The sequence below is a fragment of the Pseudopipra pipra genome, chromosome 3 (assembly GCF_036250125.1).
Source record: "Pseudopipra pipra isolate bDixPip1 chromosome 3, bDixPip1.hap1, whole genome shotgun sequence".
NCBI classification, from domain to species: Eukaryota; Metazoa; Chordata; class Aves; order Passeriformes; family Pipridae; genus Pseudopipra; species Pseudopipra pipra.
This window is the reverse complement of record NC_087551.1, coordinates 9665421-9678600: the sequence shown is the minus strand read 5'-3', so window position 1 is coordinate 9678600 and position 13180 is coordinate 9665421. Positions and strand designations below refer to the sequence as shown.

The 13180-nt window shown below is 43.7% G+C and overlaps 1 protein-coding gene across 1 annotated transcript in view; it reads right to left on the bottom strand.

The window, feature by feature from the left end:
* Positions 1-11996, bottom strand: part of PELI1 (pellino E3 ubiquitin protein ligase 1) — a 43483-nt gene extending 31487 nt beyond the window's left edge. The window contains exon 1 of the mRNA XM_064647653.1: positions 11647-11996. The gene's annotated coding sequence lies outside the window, so the exon portion shown is untranslated. The remainder of the gene's footprint in view (positions 1-11646) is intronic.
* Positions 11997-13180: the final 1184 nt, after the last annotated feature.

The following is a 13180-nucleotide window of genomic DNA, read 5'->3' as shown; positions in this document are numbered from 1 at the left end:
CTGCCTGAACTTAGTTGTTAACAAAGAGCTGGAGCACGTTCTGCAGTCAAACAATTTTAAGGTGGCATAAAACACCACTGCCTGCAAAGGCAGCAGGAACTGCCTGCTCCTTGCAGTTGGATAACAGAAGGTTTGTGCACAACTGTGATTCACAGATGTGTGCCCCCGTCTGCTTCTCAACTGGATTTACTGGCGCCGAGAGCACCTGAACAAAGGATAGGAACAGAGAGCTGGGACCACCTGTCATATGACTTTCTGTTCATTGCCAGAAAAATAGTAAAATTATGTATTTTTAAAGGCATAGCCTAATCAATAGCAAGATAACAGGAAATAAGAGTTTGTTCCTGAAGAGTACTTAAAAGCTGTGTTTAATCTTGAAAAACAATGGAACTTAACTATTTCCATTCTTAACTCCAGAGCTAATTTTGTTTTCTTTATACTCACTCTTCTATTCAATTTACTTTGTTCCTCTAGGTAACAGAAGCTACATTTATCAGCAAAAGACTGCTTAGTACAGGAATAATCTAATTAGCATGCATTCTGAGTTAATACTAAGCTTATATGAAGGATGTTTTAAAATTAAGTTTGAAAACAAGCAGAGTAACAGCAGTAAATGAAAAATTTAAAATTCTTAGTTACAAAACCACACTTGGAACAACCTATAGTTCTGTCTTCATCAGGCTTAGTCATTTCCCGTACGTTTCTTCATAGGGCAATGTTTTTGTTAGAGATTTTGCTATGTTTAGGGGTCTAGGACTTAGGACAACTCCAGAGACAAGAGGAAGACAAGCACCATTAGTCTACTCAGTTCTGCAGCATTATGTACCACCAATTCTTCTTATGAGGAACAACACTATGATAAAAATTACCAAAACACTTTTAGGAGGCTAAAAGATGAGGCACAGCCTGTCTGCTAATGTGAGTCACCTGCATAACCAGTTGCTACAATAAAACCCGGGGTACACAAACATTAACACACAATGGTCTGGTTGCCAAAATTCTTCCACCAAAAATTCTCCTGAATTGGTCATTTGGTTGCATGCTGGGAAAGCATCTTCTAACACTGCCTGGGCAAAGGTAACCCACAGAAATTGGACAGGCCCAAACAGAGACTCCAAGGGAAGGAGTGGAATGAGGAGACAGGTGTAGGACAGAAAATACAGACTCCGAAGACTGTGAGATAATACCTAAAGACTGGCAATGCTTAAGTAATACTTCCAGAGACTAATCATCTCTGAGATGGAGTCTGAAACATAAACTATGTCTGAGGACTGGACAGCTGAAGTTAGACTTAAAACCCATGCTCAGTACTTCAGCATAAGAGTGAGGTCTAACAAAAACCACCGAGTGACATGGTTAAGCTTACAAAGCAGACTAACTAGGAATTCCCACATACTTTATTACAGTGACTACTATTAATAGGGAGTGTAGAACTCACTGGGATTTTAAGTCGCTCTGTATCACGAGACACCTCACTTCCTCACTTAGATGCAGGTCTTTGAAGCCCTGAGCAACCTTACCTTCTGCCAGAGTTGTTAGAGTAAAGCTGCAAAGCAAAAACCAAAACACACTGTCATTTAATAAAAGGAAGCTCAGCAGAAGGAGTAAAAGAGGCAGAGGGGGAAAACCCAGGCTCCATCGAACACCACGCTGCTCCACACCAACACAATGGAAGGGAATCCTGTTCCACTCTGAGGGCTATGAGCCACCTGGCCAGAAGCCATGCTTATGCACAGCTACTTGGCCCTGAGGGTTGAAAATAAAAGATGAACAGCCAAAATATGAGGCCAGCAGACACAGCTGTCAGGCAGGGATCAGCAGACCTGAGGACTGTAGCATTAGGAATGCTCCATCCCATGCTGGTTGGCTGTTTTGAACTATACCCTGTTCTTTCCCTCAGTTATTTCCTTCCTCTCTTTGTCTACCTACCATAACTCCTATTTGTGCTCTGCTTCTCTCCCCCTACCTCTTCCCTTTTTTGTCTCTTCAGAGTCCAAGGTCTTTCAGTCAGGCTTCTATTATACAACTGACAAGAGCTGAAAAAAAGGAAGTTCACAATTTTTGGTACGTGGAGCTTCCTGTCAGAGGAATTTTTATAAAATTCAAGTTTCTTGAAAGACAACTGATTGACTGTTTATAACACTATTCTCAGTCACAGCATACCAGTCAGTATTAAAGACAAGAGTTCACAAATAATGCAGTCTGCTGATTTAGATTCTATAAATGGAGGGTTTGGCCACTGCAGAGACGTCTGATCTACAGCTCTCACTCATAAACAGTCCCTGGTCACACAAATAAAGACTGTCATGATCCTTGTCCAAACTCTTGCAGGGAAAAAAATTAACATGATAGCAGATTGGATGGAACAGCTCTAAGAAAAATCAATAACAGTAGCTGTAAAATCTAAAATTAAAGTAAGTCTGTTTTTGATGCTTTCAGTACACACAGTACATTAAATTTGGCAAAAGCCCAATGGAACATGAAGTACTTGTGGACAATGTCTGCCAAGAGCTAGAAATATAGCACTTAAGTCTTTAAAGAACAAACAGAGAACCTCAGTTGATTTCTACTTTATGCATCCGAAAAAAAATTAAATCAAGGTGATCTTTCTGAGGGAACATTTGTATTAAATCTCATGGGCCTGCTTTGTGCAATGCTGAATGGAACACATGCAGATTGGCAGATAATCAGTATTTATCATTTTATAATCTGTTCCACTTGTGACAAAGGTTACACACAGATGTTATACCTCCCCATACTCCAAACCACTGTGCTTTCCTCCTTAGCATCAGGCTTGTGTCTGACACAAGCTCTGTACCTGGCCCTTGGTCACGCTGACACTTCCAGACAGGAACTCACGCTGCACAATTAGTTTTTTTCACCCACCTTCAGGTTTGTTGGTACTTCATTAGTTTACATGCCTCAGAGCAGAGCAAGATTTGATTAGTAACTGAAGACTAATTTGCATTTCTGTAGCAGCCCCCAACCATTAACAAATTAAGCATCAACACACCTGTGAGTTGCCTACCTTTATTAAAATAAGGACAAAAAAAAAGAGACAAGGCTAACAGCCATCTGGGGCTTTGGAGACATCATCCATCATCCCAGCACACAGGTTCCTCTCTCTGTCACCTCCCATACACAGAGTTCCCTCCTTGTTTGACAGGAGAGTTGAGCACAGTTCCAGCTTTGTTATGTTTCAACCTGAATCCTGCCTTGGGAAACTGGACAGCAAGAGAAGAGGAAACATGCAATGCTACACTTGACACCAGCCCAAAGTCAGGCAAGAAACTTCTCATGTCATCTCTCTCTACACGTAAGCCAAGCACTATCTGGATCTTTAAATCAGCTATTTGTTGGTGATTGAGGTTTTGAAATATTAGAAACACCCAGATTATTCTGCCTGTTACTCCTCCTCATTAACAGCTATAAAATAATAGCAGCATGCCTACAACACTTGGTGCTGTGGACTCTAAGAGACTGAAAGGCACCAGACAAGTGATTATTGACATAATAAATAAGCTCTTCACTTCTTCCTGTGACAGGTCTCTTTGCTTTAGGGGTTAACATCTTGTTTGGCTGAGGCTTCTACCTCTGCTCCTCTCTAGATACTTGCAACTTGAACGAGCCCCTCCCCAAAGTTGCAGAATAAGGGAAAGATGGCAGGAAAAATGCTTGTAACACCCTCCCTCTCGGGTAGAAGTTTCTCTTGCTATCTATGCATATCTCAGAACAGTGAAATATGCATGTTTATTTCAGTGAGGAAAAAAACTTAATAGTGTATATATACTGGCACAGAAATTCAAAAGCAGTTGCTATATCTGAGTCACAAGTGGCTTATAAGCCCACACTTTCTACTACAGCATCCTGACCCTTCTCAGCCAGCAGTGAGAGGTACAAGAACCTACTCTATGTTCACATCTGCTGCTCAGAAACCCTCAGACAAAGCTAATACACCGGCCACAGCGCTGGCTGTAAAATTACACACATGCAAGAAAAGAAATGCATAAAAATAAAAGCTACTTGTGCATTTATATGCCTGCATGATCAAGTTGACTTCCTCAATTTTGGCAGGTGGCCGATGGCCTCGACACAGTAATACATCACATCTTTTAGAAAGAACAAGAAAAAAAACCCACCAAGCTGTTATCTCACCATGGTACACTCCAGCCTTCTGGAACCATCTCGACTAGTTTACAGAAACCTCACCCAACAGGCTTGTGCTGCACCAAAAGGGAAAACTCTACTGGAATGGTATTTCACAGACACCATGTATAGGACCAAATAAATACTAAGACAACTGATGCGGGCTATCAGCAGCATAGTAATTACCTTATTATAAAAATAACAACAACAAAAAAAACCCAAAACAAACAAAAAAAAAAAAAAACCACAACCCCCCAAAAACCCAAAGATCCAGCATGATGGATCCACCTTCTGCAGGAATCAAGAGGCAATGGCTTGGCTGTGAAAGTCATCTAAGCACAAAAGGGTGACCAACTGTCTTCAGACTAATATGCTTTAAAATATAATTTGTCTAAAGCTTTGTCTGCTAATCTCAGGGTATGAAGTGCATAGACATAAATATATATGGTGTGTATGTGTATATATATAAAGATATAAACACATTAAGAGGCACAAGGACAGCAGATTGGAGCAGGAAGCAGACCTTACCTGAAGTGTCAGCACTACCATCACAAATTTGCCTCAACATTATCACATGAGAAAAAGAACAAGTGAAACACTGTCTACTTCTGGGCCTCCTGGGTCTCTGCACTACCTATCTGAAAAACTGAAAAAGTGTTAGATCTTTTCCCTTTTAAAAAGCAGTTTTTACTGATTGTCCCCAGAAGTTTCAGGCAATTTGAGCTGGATCTCTCCCAGCTCTTTATTGAAAGTACATAAAATAAATATCCCCACAACTACCAGGTGTTGAAGTTAAGTTTTACCACAATGACTTGTTTTACAGTTTGACTATTATCTTCTCCCCTATAACTATTCAACTGGACAGCCAATGTGCTCATGCCACTTCTGGGCATCACAGTTTTTTCTGTGGAGTTCAAAAGGCAGCATCCCTAAATCTGAAACCTAATTACCATGAAGGTTTCATCATGAAAATGGATATAGCAGTATTGACTGCACAGTCCATAACTCTGGCTTCTCAAACATTAGTAGTCAACAACTGTGGTTTCCTACACAGGAGGAGCTCTCCCAATTTCTATCAGCAGATTCTGTAGCATGTTACATTTTCTTTCCTAAATTCAGAAAATAGCACTTGCCCAGCAGAAAGGACTCAGATTCAAAGTGCAGCAGACACCCTACCTCCAACATTAGTAAGGCTGAAGCCACTTTACTCTTTTTCACTGCAGAACAGAAGTTCAAAGTCCTCTTCTGCCAACCTTAAAATACAGCAACTCAAATATCTACATGCAATTATTTTCTTCCATGTTGAACATTCCTCAGAGTATTTAAAGTGGCTCAGGAAAAAAAGTAAACCAAGCCAAACAAAGAAAAAAAAATATTAGTGGGAAACAGCAGAATTGACATATTTTTAGAATTAGCAGTTTATCCCAAGAGGTGCATTAAAGGAGGAAAATGAGCAAAAAGTTCTTTAAAAGTAAGCAAATTACTTGTAGTAAGCCTCCATGTATGATACATTTTGGACTTTTACCCCTAACCTCATACCAAATAAATTGTTCAGCTATGTGATCTGACAAAAGAATCATTACTGATTTTCCAAGTTGAAACTTGTGTTAAGCCACGATTAAGGTAATATTTATTCTTGTAAAAATATTGTAGTGAACTACAACTGCTTCAGATAAGTGGAAAGAATATCAAGGTAGCATGAGACAAAAATCTCAGTACACATATTAACACTTAAAGAGAAGAGGAGCCTTGAGATTTCTTAGCAGAAATTCTCCAGGGACCACTTTTATCATTTAACACAAATAATCTGTCTTAGGACAAAGAAAACACAGATGAAGTACTCAAGCTTGTATGATTTTAAAATCAAGTCTTTACTCTTTAATACTGTTAGACTACGAAAGGCAGAATGAACTTAGAGCAGGGACAGGGGGCACTTTGGGGCAGCTCTGTAACCGTAGGAGAGGTATGATCTAAACACAAGAAAAGGAACTACAAACACATGGAACTCTAACCCTAATTTTGCTGCTAGTTTAATGTCAATTTACAGTGTCCCAGCGGACTCAATGTTTAAGGGGGCCATATGTGCAGCTTCCATAGGCACACTAGTTCCCATTCCTAATGGGAAGCAGTTCCACCTGGGTGCCTTGTGTGCTGTCCCAGACATTGCTGATAAATCCCTGGGCAAAGATGACCAGCTGGACAGAAATATCTCAAGCCACATCTAACCCAAAAATGCCAGTTTGACTGCCCTGACCCAAAGAACAATTAAGCCATTAGTGTTGTTGACACAGAACAAGGGGTTACCATCCTAGAGGACAAGCTGGCAGGGACAAACTAACCCAACAGCTGCAACTTTCCAGTTGCTCACTACTCCATTCAGACAATTAAGCAGAAACACTGAGGAGACAAAAAGGACAGTGTGAGATGCACAAATCACATCACTTAAGTTTGTTCTTACTATGCCTTCAGAAACTCTTGCAGGCCTTGAACTTGACCAGTGTCAAATCTTAACGCTCTTCTTAACAGAAAACAAACCAGTGACCTCAAATTCAATCTCTACTTCCCATCTTGTCCATACATTAAGGAAAATCGGTATCCCAGCTCAGAAAAGAATATTTTTAAGCATTTGTAAAGAAGCCCAAAGGGTTGTGTAGTTGTAGAAGCATTGCAAACTTGAAATACAAACAGCTAAGTACATCCAGGCAGATGAATCAATTGGCAATGGAAGGGAAAAAAACATTGATGGTGGTCTACTTAAAAAGACAATTTTGCCTAAGCTGGGTTTTCTGTTTTATTATTTTTCTGGGTTTTGGTTGTTTTGGGTTTTTCTTGATTTTTTTCCAATCTTCCTTTCAAGTCCTAGCTCCAAGAAACTATCCCCCAAAGAATGCTACTTGACTTTCTTCAAACCTACAAAGTATTTTTTAATATATCCCATTCACTCTAAACCTCAGTCAGTCCACAAAACACCACTACCTAGTAGCTATTCATATTATCAACTATCCTGATAATAATAAGTATTCTAGAGATCACTTCTGGTTTGAGTCTTCTTCAGCCTTTCAATACCTTCCTGCTGTTCACACATATAAACCTACCCTAACATAGCCAGACCAGCACCACTCCAGCACAAATATCTCTGTACTATTAAAAAAACTTCTCACAAGGAAGGCTCTTCTCCCTTCTAAAAACATATTTATGCAATTAACTGCTACAAACAGGGCTGGCACAGGAAAACATCTGGTTGACATAGCTGTATAGCCAACATCCAGGGAAATCAAGAGCATTTTTGAGCCAGCATGACACAAATCCCAAGTCTTCTACAACACAAATTACTGGTGAACAAGGAAAGTGAGTGTGAATTTAACAGATCCTCTTCCCAAAAGAAATATAATTACTGGACCAGAGTAAGAGGTTTTGACTGCTCCTAATCTAAAACCTGCAATAGACCTTTAATTAGAAGAGTAAAATTATAGGACACTCCCAATCCTGAAACCGCAGCAAGGTTTAGTCCACTCTGCTCTCGAGTACGAGATTCAAGCCCAAAATTCAGCATTTACATAAGTACCACGAGTGGCAGTCAAGTCACTATGATTAAATTCAGCAGCATGGATTAAAAACAAGGTCAGCAGATTAACTTTTATTACCTGTTCATGAACTGAACCGTGCTCCTGCATGGCAGGCTCCAGGGAATACCATCAATCCTTAACTAAACACTTCCACCCAGGCACTGTGTTCAGTCTGAATCAAACAAGCTGCTGACTAGTTCACACTTGAGCCCACGTCCCACAATGCCACCTCACAGCATTCCCACCTCACATGCCAGCCAGGAGGATGCTGCTGCAGCAGGACTGGTATTGATGATTAGCTCTCTTCAGCACAGGGTGCCAGCAGGGGACAACAGACTTTTCCTGTAAAGCCTGTCGTTTCCAGCCAACTATTTCACATCCATTCGTTACTACAGGGTTATTCCAGAAAGGTCATTTTGAGCAGTTAGGAACATTTGGTGCTCCATATCATGTCACACGGGTCAGCAAAACATCCATGGCACAGGGCTTACCCAGGTAGCCCATAAGCCATGCACTCACTCGTGCAAAGCACTGAAGAACCTCTTCCTACTTGAAGCAAGAGCTTCTTTTCAAATCAATATAAATACAGGATACTTGTAAAAGAACATACTCTCAGTGCAAGGCTGTAATTTTTCTGCAAATCAAGTTATTGTCAAGGGTTTTTACTGCTCTACAAAGGTAAAGCTTGCCTTTTTTTTTTTTTTTAATTTAAGGAGGATTTCTAGCACAGCAAGGACCTGCCATCCTTTTTAACTTGAAAGGCAGGCTTTTCAACACATCAATTCAAACACCTTAAGCAAGAAACACAATCACTTGTAACTATTAATTGCTACATCCACTGCAAAACATCAAGGCCACTAAGAATGTGCCATGATGCTACCCTATTGTCACAGCCCACCCCCAACCATCCACTGGAGAGGAAAATCCACCCCATGAGCTGACCACAGCCTCCTAGGAGACACAGAGCCACTCCAGCTTTACCCCACTGACACGATTTCTCACAATTAAACCGCTGGTTTACCTTCTTCCCCACGAATCTTTTCATCCAGGTAGACTAACTGGGCCTGATTAAGGATGTAATGTTGCTTTCAGTAGAACTGGGGAACTACAGGAAGAGTATGACATTTAGTGGTGCATCTTGCTAACCGGTAGATTGAAAGGACACAGAAACTAGATCAGATGGAAACATGCTTACTTTTTTCCACTGAAACTCTCTCAGCAGTGTTCAGCGATGCTCGACCTACTTCCTATACCATCTCTTTGCTGTCACTTCCTTTGACAGATTGTCAGCACGCTTGTGAATCTGGAGATTAAGGAATGAATGCCTTGGAAGCAAAAGAGCTGGACTTTTTCTTCTTGATGTTCAGTCAAAACTTTTACAATCTAACCAGCAAGGCGCACAGCGACCAGCAAGGGAGCAACAAGTACCTCCAATTACTGGCATCCAGCAGGAATTGCTAATCAGCTGTGTAATTTCACTCACAAGTATGCACTTAAAGGTGACTGATTTCTCATGAAACACCCTCATTCTTCTTTTTTTAGCTCAGGGCATGGATTAGCATCTACAAACAGCTTTGGGTTTTCTGCTTTCCCATGTTCCAGAGCTCCTGTCTGAAAAGACATTTTATATCAAAATATACTTGTAATTAGTTCCTTCCAAGTGAATGAGAGTTTTAAATACCACTGGCTCCAGGCAGATGATCCTCTATTTCGCATCTACAAACACAGACGTTAGCTATAAATCCTGAAGTGAAAGGATCCTGTTTTCCATGCTTAGTTTCTTAATAGAAACCGGCGTTGCTACCAAAATACAAAACTGTCGTGGCAGATATAGTATATTAAGTTCTGCTCTAACTGAAATACTAGCAGTTACTCAAAACTTTAATTTCCAAGATGAACACTAGCGCGGTGACCTGCTGTGTTGAGAAATACGGTTCAGTGTTTGGTAAGAACGGAAACATTCATGAGGCGCACACACTTCGCAGGACAACAGTAGGTGCTCCTACATGTTTAATTCATTTGAAACAGGAGATGTTGAAGCTTAAGGTACCCAGTAGCTGCCTATTGCATTCCTAAAGCTTCCTGCCGGGCCATTCACACGACTTCAAAGAGTGAGGACACTTATCTTACGCAGCACTAAAAGGGTCTGATTTTCCAACTACCAGTGCTCAATTTTCAAAAAACCCAGACTTTTTCTTGGGAGAAAGGACCGTGGGGGATAGGAGAAGGGGGAATACCCCAGACAGACGTCTGAGCTTTGGCTCTACATTACTCACTCCAAAACTGCCGGCCTAAAACATTACAAAGCCACGTGAACCACACAACGACAGACAGAAACGAAAATCCGGGCAGCCCGTTCACATCCACTAACCTACAGGCGCCTTTCGGAACAAAAAGCAACCGATGATGTATCATCAACAGGTCATCCGGCTGTTTCTTTGTGGGAAATAAAAAAATACGAAAAGCCGCTGAACAGAAACCGGAAACGGCCTTTTTTTTTTTTTTTCCCCCGGGTCTCCCCCCGCCCCCCACACGCGTTCAAAATGGAAAAAATAAACCCATCGTCCTTCAGATGCAGAAGCGCCAGCACTGGCTCGCTGAAAGGCTTTGTGATTTTCCTCACCAAGTAGTGTTTTGTCAAGGCAGAGCAGTCCCAGCATATTAAAAAAAAAAAAAAAAAAAATTGGGAAAAAAAAAAATAAGGGTGGCCTTTAAGGCCAGAAACATGAGTGTTACAGCCACACTGCATTTTGCTTCCATGTATTCCAGAAGCTGCATTTTTGCAGAGGTGAAGTAGCTGCAATTTTTGAAGAGGTAGTTAAAACAAAAACAAAGGGGGGGGGAGAAAAATGCTTCCGGTATAAAAACGTTTAAGTGCTTTAAAATATACCCTTTAAGAGGCAAAAATTATTCAGCTGAAAACACAACTGCTCCTCCTCTCCCCTGCCTTCAGAAAATCTTCTCCGTGGCTGTTACAGGCGGAAATGTCCCCCTCCTATTAGATCTTCCTGAAAACGCATTATTTAACTAGGTGAAAACAAGAGTGAAAAGAAAAACCGGACACAAGTTGCGCTGGATGGCAGGCTGCTCACAAAAGAGCCGAGGCTGGGGAGACTGGAGAGAAACCCTGTGATTCCCCCAAGAAGCTTAAAATGAAAAGCACACAACTTACCTACCGACTATCTGGATTCTTCCAGAGTGAAAACATCATCATATCTGGAAGAGCTAGGGATATTTAAAAAAAAAAAAAAAAAAAAAAAAAAGGGAGCAAGCTTTCCCACCAAGATCTTGCAGGTTAACAACGGCCAAACAAAATCCCCCTTTGTTTTGTTGTCACCCGCCTGCGTGCTGCTCCCATTCCGCGCTCCGGCACGGGGGGCTGCGATCAATGGACTTCGGGGGGGGACTTGTTCCTAGCCGAAAAAATATATATAACACCACTGCCAACAAAAAAAACCACAATTCAAGAGAACCCCAGTGTCTGAGTACCGAGCGACTTTTTTTTTTTTTCCCCTTTTGTTTTCTTTTTTTTTTTTTTTTTTTTTTTTTAGTGATGTTTTTTCCGAGGGCAGACGGCTCCGGCAGCCGCTCCATGACAAAGAGCTTCTCCAGCACATCCAGCCCCAGAGCGGGGCCAAGTCCGGGTGGGAAGGAAATAAGATTGAGGAGAAAAAAAAAAAAAAAAGACGAAGAAAAAAAAAAGACAAAAAACTTCCCAAAGCCCGGGGAAAAAAAAAAAATAATAGAGAATTATTTTAGAAACAGCCGCAACGAGGGGAGCCCTGCGAGGCGCAGCACAAAGCGCGCAGGGCGGCGGGGAGGGGAGGAAGGAGCCTGGGGAAGGAAGAGGGGGGCAGGCCCCGGGCAGGCCCCCCACCTCCTCACGATAGCGCCGCGCGGATGTGGGCTCTGTCGCGACAGGCGCGATACTCACCCCAGGGAGGAAGGCAGTGGGCAGCAGAGGCACCCCACGCCGGCAGGCCGGGATCGGGGGAGAAGGGGAAGGCGCAGCCTCAGCCTCCTCGCGGCCGCACGGAGGGCGATAGTTCCGACTGGGCGACAGGCGGAGGAGCCTCGCAGCGCTCAGTCCCCGCCACGGAGGGATCCGGCAGTGCGAGCCACAGGCCGGGAAACTGCAGGAGCAGCGGCGGTGGTGGTGGTGGTGGTGGTGGTGGTGGTGGCGGTGGTGGTATCTGCCGGGAAGCGGCGAGAGAGAAGCACCCGATGTACGCCGGCTCCGCCGCCCTCACGCCGACTGCCGCTGCCACCGCCGCCTCCCGCCCCGCCGGCCTCGCCTCACCGCCCGCCCGCCGGCGGGGCGGCACCCGCCCGGGAACCGCCCCCGGCCCGCGCCATGACGGGACTTGTAGTGCCCCCGCCGTGAGCAGAGCCCTGTGTGCGCCCACAGATCCACATCCCTCTGTGTGTGTGTTCTCACAGACCCACGTGTGTGTGTGTGTCCCCACGGATCCACTCTCCTGTGTGTGCCCACAGATCCACATCCCTCTGTGTGTGTGTTCTCACAGACCCACCCGTGTGTGTGTCCGTCCCCCCACAGATACACTCTCCTGTGTGTGCCCACAGATCCACATCCCTCTGTGTGTGTGTCCTCACACACCTACACGCCTGTGTGTGTGTGTCCCCACAGATCCACTCTCCTGTGTGTCCCTACAGAGCCACACACCCTCGTGTGTGTGTCCCCACAGATCCACTCTCCTGTGTGTCCCCTCACAGATTCACACATCTGTGTGTGTCCCCACAGATCCACATCCCTGTGTGTCCTCACAGATCCACACACCCTTGTGTGTGTGTCCCCAAAGATCCACACACCCCTCTGTGTGTGTCCCCAAAGATCCACACACCCCTCTGTGTGTCCCCACAGGTCCACACATTTGTGTGTGTGTCCCCACAGATCCACACACTCCTGTGTGTCCCCAGAGATCCACACACTCCTGTGTGTCCCCACAGATCCACGCACCCATGTGTGTCCCCACAGAGCCATGTGCCCTCATTCGTCCCCCAAGAGCCACACATACCCTTGTGTAGGTATCTGTACTTTTATGTACTTCGCTGCCCAGAAAGCAACTGAATCCTGGGCTGCATCCAAAGGAGCGTGGCCAGCAGATAGAAGGAGGTGACTCTTCCCCTCTACTCTTCTCTTGTGAGACCCCCCTGGAGCGTTGCATCCAGTTCTGGGGTCCCAAACGTAGGAGGGACTTGGAACTGCTGGAGCAAGTCCAGAGAAGGGCCACAAAGTCGATAAGAGCACTGAAGCACCTTTCTTATGAAGAAAGTTGGGGCTGTTCAGCCTGGAGATGGGAAGGTTGCATGGAGACCTCATAGAAACCTTCCAGTGTCTGAAGGGGACCTACTGGGAAGCCAGAGGATTCTTCATTAGGAACTGTAGCAATAGGACAAGGAGTAATGGGCACAAATTGAAAGAGGGGAAATTTAGGTTAGATATTAGG